Here is a 9,102-nt window from a genome sequence, read left to right as displayed (position 1 = left end):
TAATCTCTTCTGCCTTCCATTTCTTCATCTATAAGGCAGGGATAATTAAAAAAAAAAAAAAAAACTACCTATTTTTAAGGTTGCTGTGGGAACTAAAGGCAATAATGCATATAATGTACATAGTGTCAAATAGCCAGCACTAATGAAATATAAACTATTATTGTCATTGTTCTGTGTAATTACAGAGGGAGAACTAGAGTTTATGGGTAAGAATGAGAAATAAGAAAATAGTCAACTCAGAAAAAGAATTTTCTGGCAATTATAGTATTATAAAGATAGATGAAGCTATCTTCTGCTGAAATAAATTCCTGCCAAGGTCAATATTCAAGATGAAACTGTCTGTGGACTTATCAGAGGTTTATCTGAGCTTTCAGAGGAGATTCCTGCTGAGGGTGGAAGATCAGATACAGAGAGGTCTCTGTCCTCTCCAGCAACAGATTCTGTAATACTGGCCCCTTTTCCTTTCTTGTAGGTGTAATTTAGACATGATTATCCACGGCTGGTCACAGAAGGGTTCTCTAACCTTGCAGTTTTACAGATTGAGAAGGTTGGTCTGGAGACATCACTTTTTCTTAATTTCTAACTCTGTCCTTTTTAAGAAAAATGGTGAAATGCTCTTCTGCTGCACCTTTATTCCCGTTACAAGCACTGTAATTTCCTGCTTTCATGTTTTTTCAGGTGAACCAAACATCCACCAGTCTGACATTTCCCATTCTCCACTTGACAGCAGTAGTCACACACACCCTCAAACAACCCTCATTCTCTATTTGTTTTAAAAGATACAATAGGACCTTGTTTCTGGGATTAAGATTGTGCCCTGGGCTACTTCTCTAGCTTCCTGCCATTTGTATTTCTATGCCATTTGATTCTTGCATGACTTTTGTATATTTACCCACCCCTGGACCCCTTCTCTCCTCTGAGAAAGACTACAACTAGCTCTTTATTTAGGAAGTTCCTGCTCTAATGCCTCTATCTGTACAGACATCACTTCCTGACTTCTCCCAGGCTTAAATCATGTATGGTCCCCATCTCTGACCTTGCCCAGTTATGTCTGCTCATTCTCCCCATTTCTTGGTTATCAGTTCAGTCTCTCAGTCGTGTCCAACTCTTTGCAACCCATGGAGTGCAGCACACCAGGCCTCCCTGTCCATCACTAACTCCTAGAGCTTACATTTCACCTCAGAATTTCCTTAACACCCAAATCTGTCACTTTTACTCCACGTTTTAAAAAATTACAATCAATTTTTAACCAGCTCATGTTTCCTGTGCCCATTGCTTCAAGCATGAAGAGTCAGAGGAATCCCTTGATTCTTGATGAGTAGACTAATCATAAAATAATACAAATGATTTGTAAACATTTAAAAATGTTCAGCCTCCCTAATATGAAAAAAAAATAAGCCAGTAGAGGCAATGAAGTACTTTTTTACTCTTACAAAATGAGTTGATAGGAAAGCAGGCAAATACTGCAAATCTGGTGAGTATACCCTAGGACAGGCACCTGTGCCTACCCTGTTGATAAGAGTGTAACTTGATACCAGTTTTTGAGAAAGCAGTTTGGCAAAATATAATACGGAAACAGGACCATATATACTTTTGGGGACAAAGAGGTTCATCACAGCATTATTCAGAGTATGTAAAATAAGGTAATAGATAAGAAAGTTTGCCATAACTGGATATTTTGCAGTCATTCAATGTTTTTTTATTCCTCTACTTTTTAAATTAAACTTTTTATTTTGAGATCATTGTACACTCACATGCAGTTGGAAAAACTAATGCAGAGGGATTTTATGTACTCTTTACCCAGTTTGCAAAACTGCAGCACAGTATCACGATCAGAATGCTGACGTTGAGACAGTTAGGATGCAGGTTTCCATCAATATAAGGATCCTTCATGTTGTACTTTTAATCACTTGTTCATTCCCACGCCCTCTTTTTAGCCCCTTATCTGTTATCTCTTTGTCCACTTTTTGCCATTTCAAACAAGTTATATAAATAGAGTCATACGGTACATAAGTTTTTGGGATTGGTTTTTTTTTTCACTCAGCCTAATTCTCTGGAAATTCATCCATGTTGTTGCATTTATCAATAATTCATTTCTTTTTATTCTATGAGTAGTATTCCATGATATGGGTATACACAGTTTGTTTAGCCAGCCCTTTGAAAGGCATCTGGTTTGTTTTCACTTTGAGGGAATAATGAATCAAGCTGCCGTAAACATTCAGGCTTAGGTGTTTACATGAACAGAACTTTGCATTTCTCAAGAGATGTGCAATTGCTGGGTCATACGTTAGTTGCATGTTTAATTTTTTAGGAAACTGCCAAACTGTTTTCCACAGAGACTGAACCTTTCCACCCTCCAGCAATGTATGAGGGATGCGGTTTTTCCTCACCCTCATCAGCATTTGATGTTGGCACTATTTTTATTTTAGTTATTCTGATAGGTGTATAGTGGTATCCCATTGTGGTTTTCATTTGCATTTCTCTAGTGGCTAATGATGTTGAATAATCTTCAAATCTTATTTGCCATCTATATATTGTCTATGTTGAAATTCTTTTCATGCCTTTTGCCATTTTCTATTTGGATAGCTTGGTTTTTTACTATTGCATTTTTAAAATCTGAGATATAAGTAATATATCATAAGACTCATCCTTTTAAGATGTACAATTTAGTAGTTTTAAGTACATTCAGAAGATTGTATAACCATGGCACTTTATGTAATTCCAGAACATGGTAATCACTCATATTTATTAGCAATCACTTTCCATTCTCTCCTTCCTCACCCCTGGCAACTTCTAATCTACTTTCTATTTCTCTGCATTTGCCTATCTGGGATATTTAATATAAATAAAATCATATAATATATAACTTTATGTGACTGATTGGGTATAAGGTGTTCAAGGTTTATCCATATTGTAGATGTATCAGTGTTTCATTGCTTTTTTTATTGCCATACAGTATTAAATTGTATGGATATATCACATTTTGCTTGGCTAGTCATCAACTTATGGACATTTTTAGCGAATATGAATAATGCTGCCATGTACATTTGTTTGTGTACACATATTTTCAATTCATTGGCTATACACCTAGGTGTAGGACTGATGAGTAACATGCAGGTTCTACATTTAACACTGTGTTACATTCCCAACAGCCACTTATGAGCATGTAGGAAGTATAAAGATTAAGGAAGAGGCTCTGCCATCTCAGACAAGCTATTTCACTGTGGGCAACTAATTATTCCTGAGCCGAGATAACGATTCTGACCTCGCATCGCATCATTGCAGAGGAGCCACATGTGAAATGATATAAGTGACAGTCACTCAAGTGTCCTACACAGACAATGAGCAAGCGGCTATTTTTCACACTCTTCCCAGGAGCTGCTACCACACTTTTTAAATGTCCCTTGGAGCCAGTCCTCCTCCACAAGAACGCACATCAAATGCTCTCTCATTATCACATCTGACAAAGCAGATCCTAGCTGTTAATGACAAATTAGAGCATACCAGTTACCCTTCTCTCTAAGAAAGCGGTGCGCCTCAGCTCTGCAGGGAACACTTGTTTTTCGGAAGCTAGCTTTGGGATTTGGAGGAGTGAGCTGGGGAGGTGGTTCCCGCAGAGGCCTGAGGAAGTACCCTTGCTTGCTCCCCTCTCCCAGATATCCAGAATCTTCGGCACAAACGGCCCGGGGAGAGGAGGGGACAGGAGGAGGCCTAGGGCCTCTGAGAAAAGCCGTGATCGTCTCCTGTCTTCTCGTGGCCCAGAGAGAGGCCCGGGGAGGAGACCAAGGAGGCTTGGGAGCAGGGCACATGTGGCCCAGCAGCAGCTACTGGGTCAGTAACGGGCCCCGGGGCCTCGGCTGAGCCATCACAGGTCACCCTCATGGCCCGCGTGCCGCGCGGTGTGTCCTGACGGGGCCTCCGCCCTGGAACCTTCCCAGACCGCGGCTACCATTTTTCAAAAGGAGCTGGGTCAGCCACAAACAAGGGTTCTTGTAAGAGGGCAATAGGGGTGGTGAAAGCTCCAGAAAACGGATCCCAAGGAAACTGGCTAAAGGAACGGAGGCAGTTCTGCCTGGAAGAGCAAAAGGCAGAGGAACGGGACACGAAAGGCTGTTGTGCTGAAGGAAAGAGCCCCCTTAGTCTCTAGGGGGCCAAAACCCCCTAGGACCAAAGGGTGGGTGGAAAGTAAGAGATGTGTTAGGCTCAAAAAGGTTCCAACTAATAATTAAAGCTGTCCAACTTGAAGGAGTCACAAATTAATGCATTCTTAAAATGCTCAATTCCATGAGGCTTTCACATACCCACGTGTCTCTCAGTGAAATAGCTAAGCTGTTAATGGCACTGTGTACCGTGAGAAGGAATAGATTAATTGCGTATTGCCTCTATGTAGCTATGCTCAGAGGTAAGCCTAATGGACACACAGGATAAAAGAAAAGAGATCCTATTTTTCTCCTCTAAGGTTCTATGGGCTTTGCTCCAGGGCTGCTGGGGTCCCAAGGACTCGAGGATTGGAAGCCTGCGGTACAATCCCACTTCTCACCAACCCAGGTCCCCTTCTCCTGTGACCACTGACGCAGCTGGACAGAGATATACAGAAGTGTTTAAAAGACTCTGAAAGAAAAGGATTATCACTAGAGAGATTTGACCTTGAAAATCAAATGAATGAAGTAAAGGCTCTAAGGATAATTACCGACGTAATGAACTTGCAGCCCAGGAAGACCGATCTCTGAGAACTTCCTCCTGTCTCCCTGTGCAGTCAGGGGATCAGGGGACCAGGTAGTCTCGATCTTTCTTTCCTTTCCCCCTCAAAGTTCATTCCTGTTGTGTTCCCTGGGAGTCTTGTTTCCTGAAGCGCACTAAGTTCATGGCCAGCAAACTTCAAGGCTTCTCCGTGCAGAATAATGGGAGGATTCAGGCATTGTGGCGGGGTGAGAAGTATTTCTGGCCAAAAGTGAGCTCCTCAAAGCCCAGGATAGAGGTGGTTATCTAGTTCAGAGATGTTAAAATATGTTTGTTCTAATAAAAGAGAGACTCTTGGGAGTTCCCTGGTGGCCTAGTTGTTAGGAACTGGTGCTTTCACTGGGGAGGCCTGAGTTCAATCCCCAGTCAGGGAACCATCCCACATGCTGTGCAGGGTGGCCAAAATGCAAAAAAATTAAAATTAAAAATTTGGAAAAGAGAATCTTAATAGAGTATTTCCATCATGCAATTTCTAAGTTAACAGTAGTTTTTCATCCTAAGTTTAAATACTTTCAAAGGTTATAATTTGAAATATATTGTAAATGTTTCTGTTCTAACATAAAAGTTGAATTTCTTTCATAAATGTATGCAATCAAATCTAAACACCATGGCAACTGATAATCCATAGCTTCATTTTTAAAAACAAGCTTTTAACTTGCAGAAATTTGATTTTTTTTCATGAACTTAAATTTTTATTCCAGTTCCAAGAGTTGTAATTAATAAAATTTTTATAAGACTTTATTGATCACCCAGCACATTTATCTGCAGTAAAAAAATGTATCTAAATTTAGAAACTTTTATGTTCTGTGATCATAAAACTGTAAGCATTAAAACAAGCTGGTTTTATGAATTAGCGTCATTAGCAATTCACTACTAACTAAAACTAAATAAATATATTTATTATTAAACACAAAAGTTGAAATTAGAATGAAAATACACCTTAAAAAGATGATTAATTTTTTCAATTAGTTCAAGCATCTGTAGATGAATATTACTTAATGCTAAAATGAGACATGGGTTATCAATTCTATTTCTTTTTGTATGTTTTTAAGCTGTAAACTGTAGGAGCTGAAAGTGTTTTATGATAGTAATATAATTTAACTCTTTGAACTCCTTCCATGTTATATGCCAAAATTCATATGATGATCTACTATCAAAATATATCTTTGATCTTCTTTCACCTGACAACTTGATTAGGTCCTTCTGCATTTTTTTTTATAAGTGGCGAGTTGGAAAGCACCCTGACTTGCAAAGGGATTTGTCCTCATCATTAAAATCTAATTCACTTGCTCAGTTTCTGGGAAGAAAGATCTTTGCAAAGATTTATCAAATGATTTCTAATTATGTTGTAACACTTTCACCTAAACCCACCTTTTAAAATCCCATGTCTTCAGAAATGAAAGGAATAATAGATAGATATTAATTTCATTACACTTCTGTTAAAACAATGCTTTTTGATCAAATATTTTTATGATATCTCTTGCCTTAACCATATTATCATTACCTTAGAGTTGCAGATTTAGCCCATTAACAGAACTTGTCCATCATAAACATCTTTGGCAGAGCCAGTCTTCACTGTCAAACCTTATTAGTCAAATCAGATACGCTCTCTGTAGAAAAAAACCTTGAATTCACTTTACAATTCAGATAGTTATTTCGAGGATTATTAGAAAAAATGAATGAGAATTAAGTCTATATTGTGAAACTGACCACTGAAACCAATCATAATTAAAATGATATGAACCTAATATAATTAATTATTCCATGTTTAAATAAGTTATAAAAATAAAATTATCCATACACTTTCTTCAATCAAGTAAGAGGAATGATGAAAGGCATGACATGTCTCTAGTAAAACTGAATGAGGCTATTGAATGCTGCTGATTGACTTTGGAGGATAAATAAGAACTGGTGAAAAAATGAGAAGCACCACAAATAATAGAAGGGTTTTAAGCTTCTAATAAGTCTAGCAGCACACTAATATTTTTAATGATGTTATGAAAAACATATTAAACATTTTATAAGATAGGATATGATGAGAATTGACTATAATTGAAACAAATTATATATATATATATATTTATATATATATAATTGAAACAAGTATTTTATGCTATGGTTTGATACCACAGGTTTTGACAGTTTTATTAACTAATGCACATCAAGTCTGAGAGAGACCATATGAAAATTTTTTAATCCTTGAATTTTATCCATTTTATCTTGTAAAAATTGAGTATTTTCAAAAGGCATCCTGATTACATTTAAAATAATCAGCAATGCAAACTTATACTGCTGTAGCTGTTCTGGGCTACTTTCTTCCCAGGTTAAGAAATATCCTAGGGATGAGTATGGAAACCAGTGGGGGAAAAAATGCTTAAAATCACACGAACAAGCCATTTTGGGTATTCAGTGTTTCCTACTGATTTTCTCTTTGCTTCCCCCTCTTAGGACTCTCTCTTAACAGCAAGGCATTTTTTGACAAGAGTCAGGAGGAGAAAGCATTAAATAAAAATTGTCATTATTTCCATCCCTGCATTTTACCAATATTATCTGAATTCTGAAATCCCATGAATCCAAACACCTCATTTCTATGTTTTCTAATCTATCACTTTGAATGTGTGTATACGAAGGGAAAGCCCAAAGCATAATGAATTTATGATTAATCGTTAAAGCAACCTTCCTCTTTGCCATATCTGCGGTTTTTGTGTCATATTAAAGACAACGTATTATATTAAGAATTCGGATATGTGAGACCTATATCTTTTTAAAAATAATGTGGAGAGGACTATTATAAACATAGGCTCGTTCTCAGCAGAACAATCTTAGTTAAGAGTCCAGTATGCATAGAGGATCTAGAAACGAGTTTCCTTAAAACTACCTATGAGCATAGACTCCTGGGAAAGACTTCACATGCCCTGAGGTACATAATACCCTGGTTTGAAGACCATGCATTTTTCAGACCTATAGTAGTCTAACCTGACCCAGTCCAGGGTGTTTTAGCCTGGGACTCTCAGTCACTGGGGGAGGGTTTTTCAAAAGTTGAGAAGAGAGCCTGGAGCTGCAAAGGGACCTGCAGCAGCCCTGTCTGTTTCCAGTCTGGCCTTCACAACTATCAAAGATCTTAGAGGGTCCTCTGACCATTTGTGGGTGCATCTCTGAAATTAGAAGATTCCTGTTGCAAACTCAAGTGCCAACAGAGTGAGGCAGGGGAGGTAAACGAACAAAGCAGACGGTACGAGATGAGCAGGGTGAGGACTGGATGTGTGAGGGGCCATGCCTCATCAGAGACGGAGGCTGCTACTCAGCTCTCATTTTTCAAGGGAAGCCCCAAACCTGCATTTTCATGTGAAACCTTCCAACTTGTAAATGGTGGAAATTAAATCAACATTTTCATAAAACACATTTTATAGGCAAAACAAGTCTGCAGGTCCTATCTAGTCCATGGTTTTTGGTTAGCAGTCTCTGCGCAAAGTCCACAGGGTAATATTTTTACCTCTAGAGAGAGAACAAAGCACAGTCTTTAATCAGAGTTTGGGTCTCCTGCTCTGACTCTGGCTAGTGCTCCAGTTTCTTAGCTCCACATCAGCAGCTTATTCAGTTCAGTCCAGTCACTCAGTCACATCCAACTTTTTGGGACCCCATGGACTGCAGCCCGCCAGACTTCCCTGTCCGTCACCAACTCTTGGAGCTTACTGAAACTCATGTCCATCAAGTCGGTGATACCATCCAACCATCTCATCCTCTGTTGGCCCCTACTTCTCCTGCCTTCAATCTTTCCCAGCATCAGGATCTTTTTCAATGAGTCAGTTCTTCACATCAGGTGGCCAAAGTATTGGAGTTTCAGCTTCAGCATCAATCTTTCCAATGAATATTCAGGACTGATTTCCTTTGGGATGGACTGGTTGGATCTCCTTGCAGTCCAAGGGACTCTCAAGAGTCTTCTCCAACACCACAGTTCAAAAGTGTCAATTCTTTGGCATTCAGCTTTCTTTATAGTCCAACTCTCACATCCATATATGACTACTGGAAAAACCATAACTTTAATAACCCTGAACAAGTTGTAGCTGATCTTCACAACATGGATCCTGCAAATTTATGTTGAAATGCATAGTTAATTATCTAGTGTTTCAAGCTTCATAGGGAACAAGGGAGTAGTCATCATCAAACCCAAGCCATTGAGTTGGATGGAACTTTAAACATCATTTATTCTAGCGTCCTTGTTTTGATAGTTTCCGATAACATTTTCTAAATATTCCTTTCAGAGTCAATAGCACTTGGGTTAAGAAACAGTATTATAGCTCCTGGATGCGCTCCTCTTCTGCCTTCAGTCTCTGGAGCTCCAAGGATTGCAAAACATCAATC

The sequence above is a fragment of the Cervus canadensis genome, chromosome 6 (genome assembly GCF_019320065.1).
Source record: "Cervus canadensis isolate Bull #8, Minnesota chromosome 6, ASM1932006v1, whole genome shotgun sequence".
Classification (NCBI taxonomy): Eukaryota; Metazoa; Chordata; class Mammalia; order Artiodactyla; family Cervidae; genus Cervus; species Cervus canadensis.
This window is presented reverse-complemented; position numbering follows the sequence as displayed.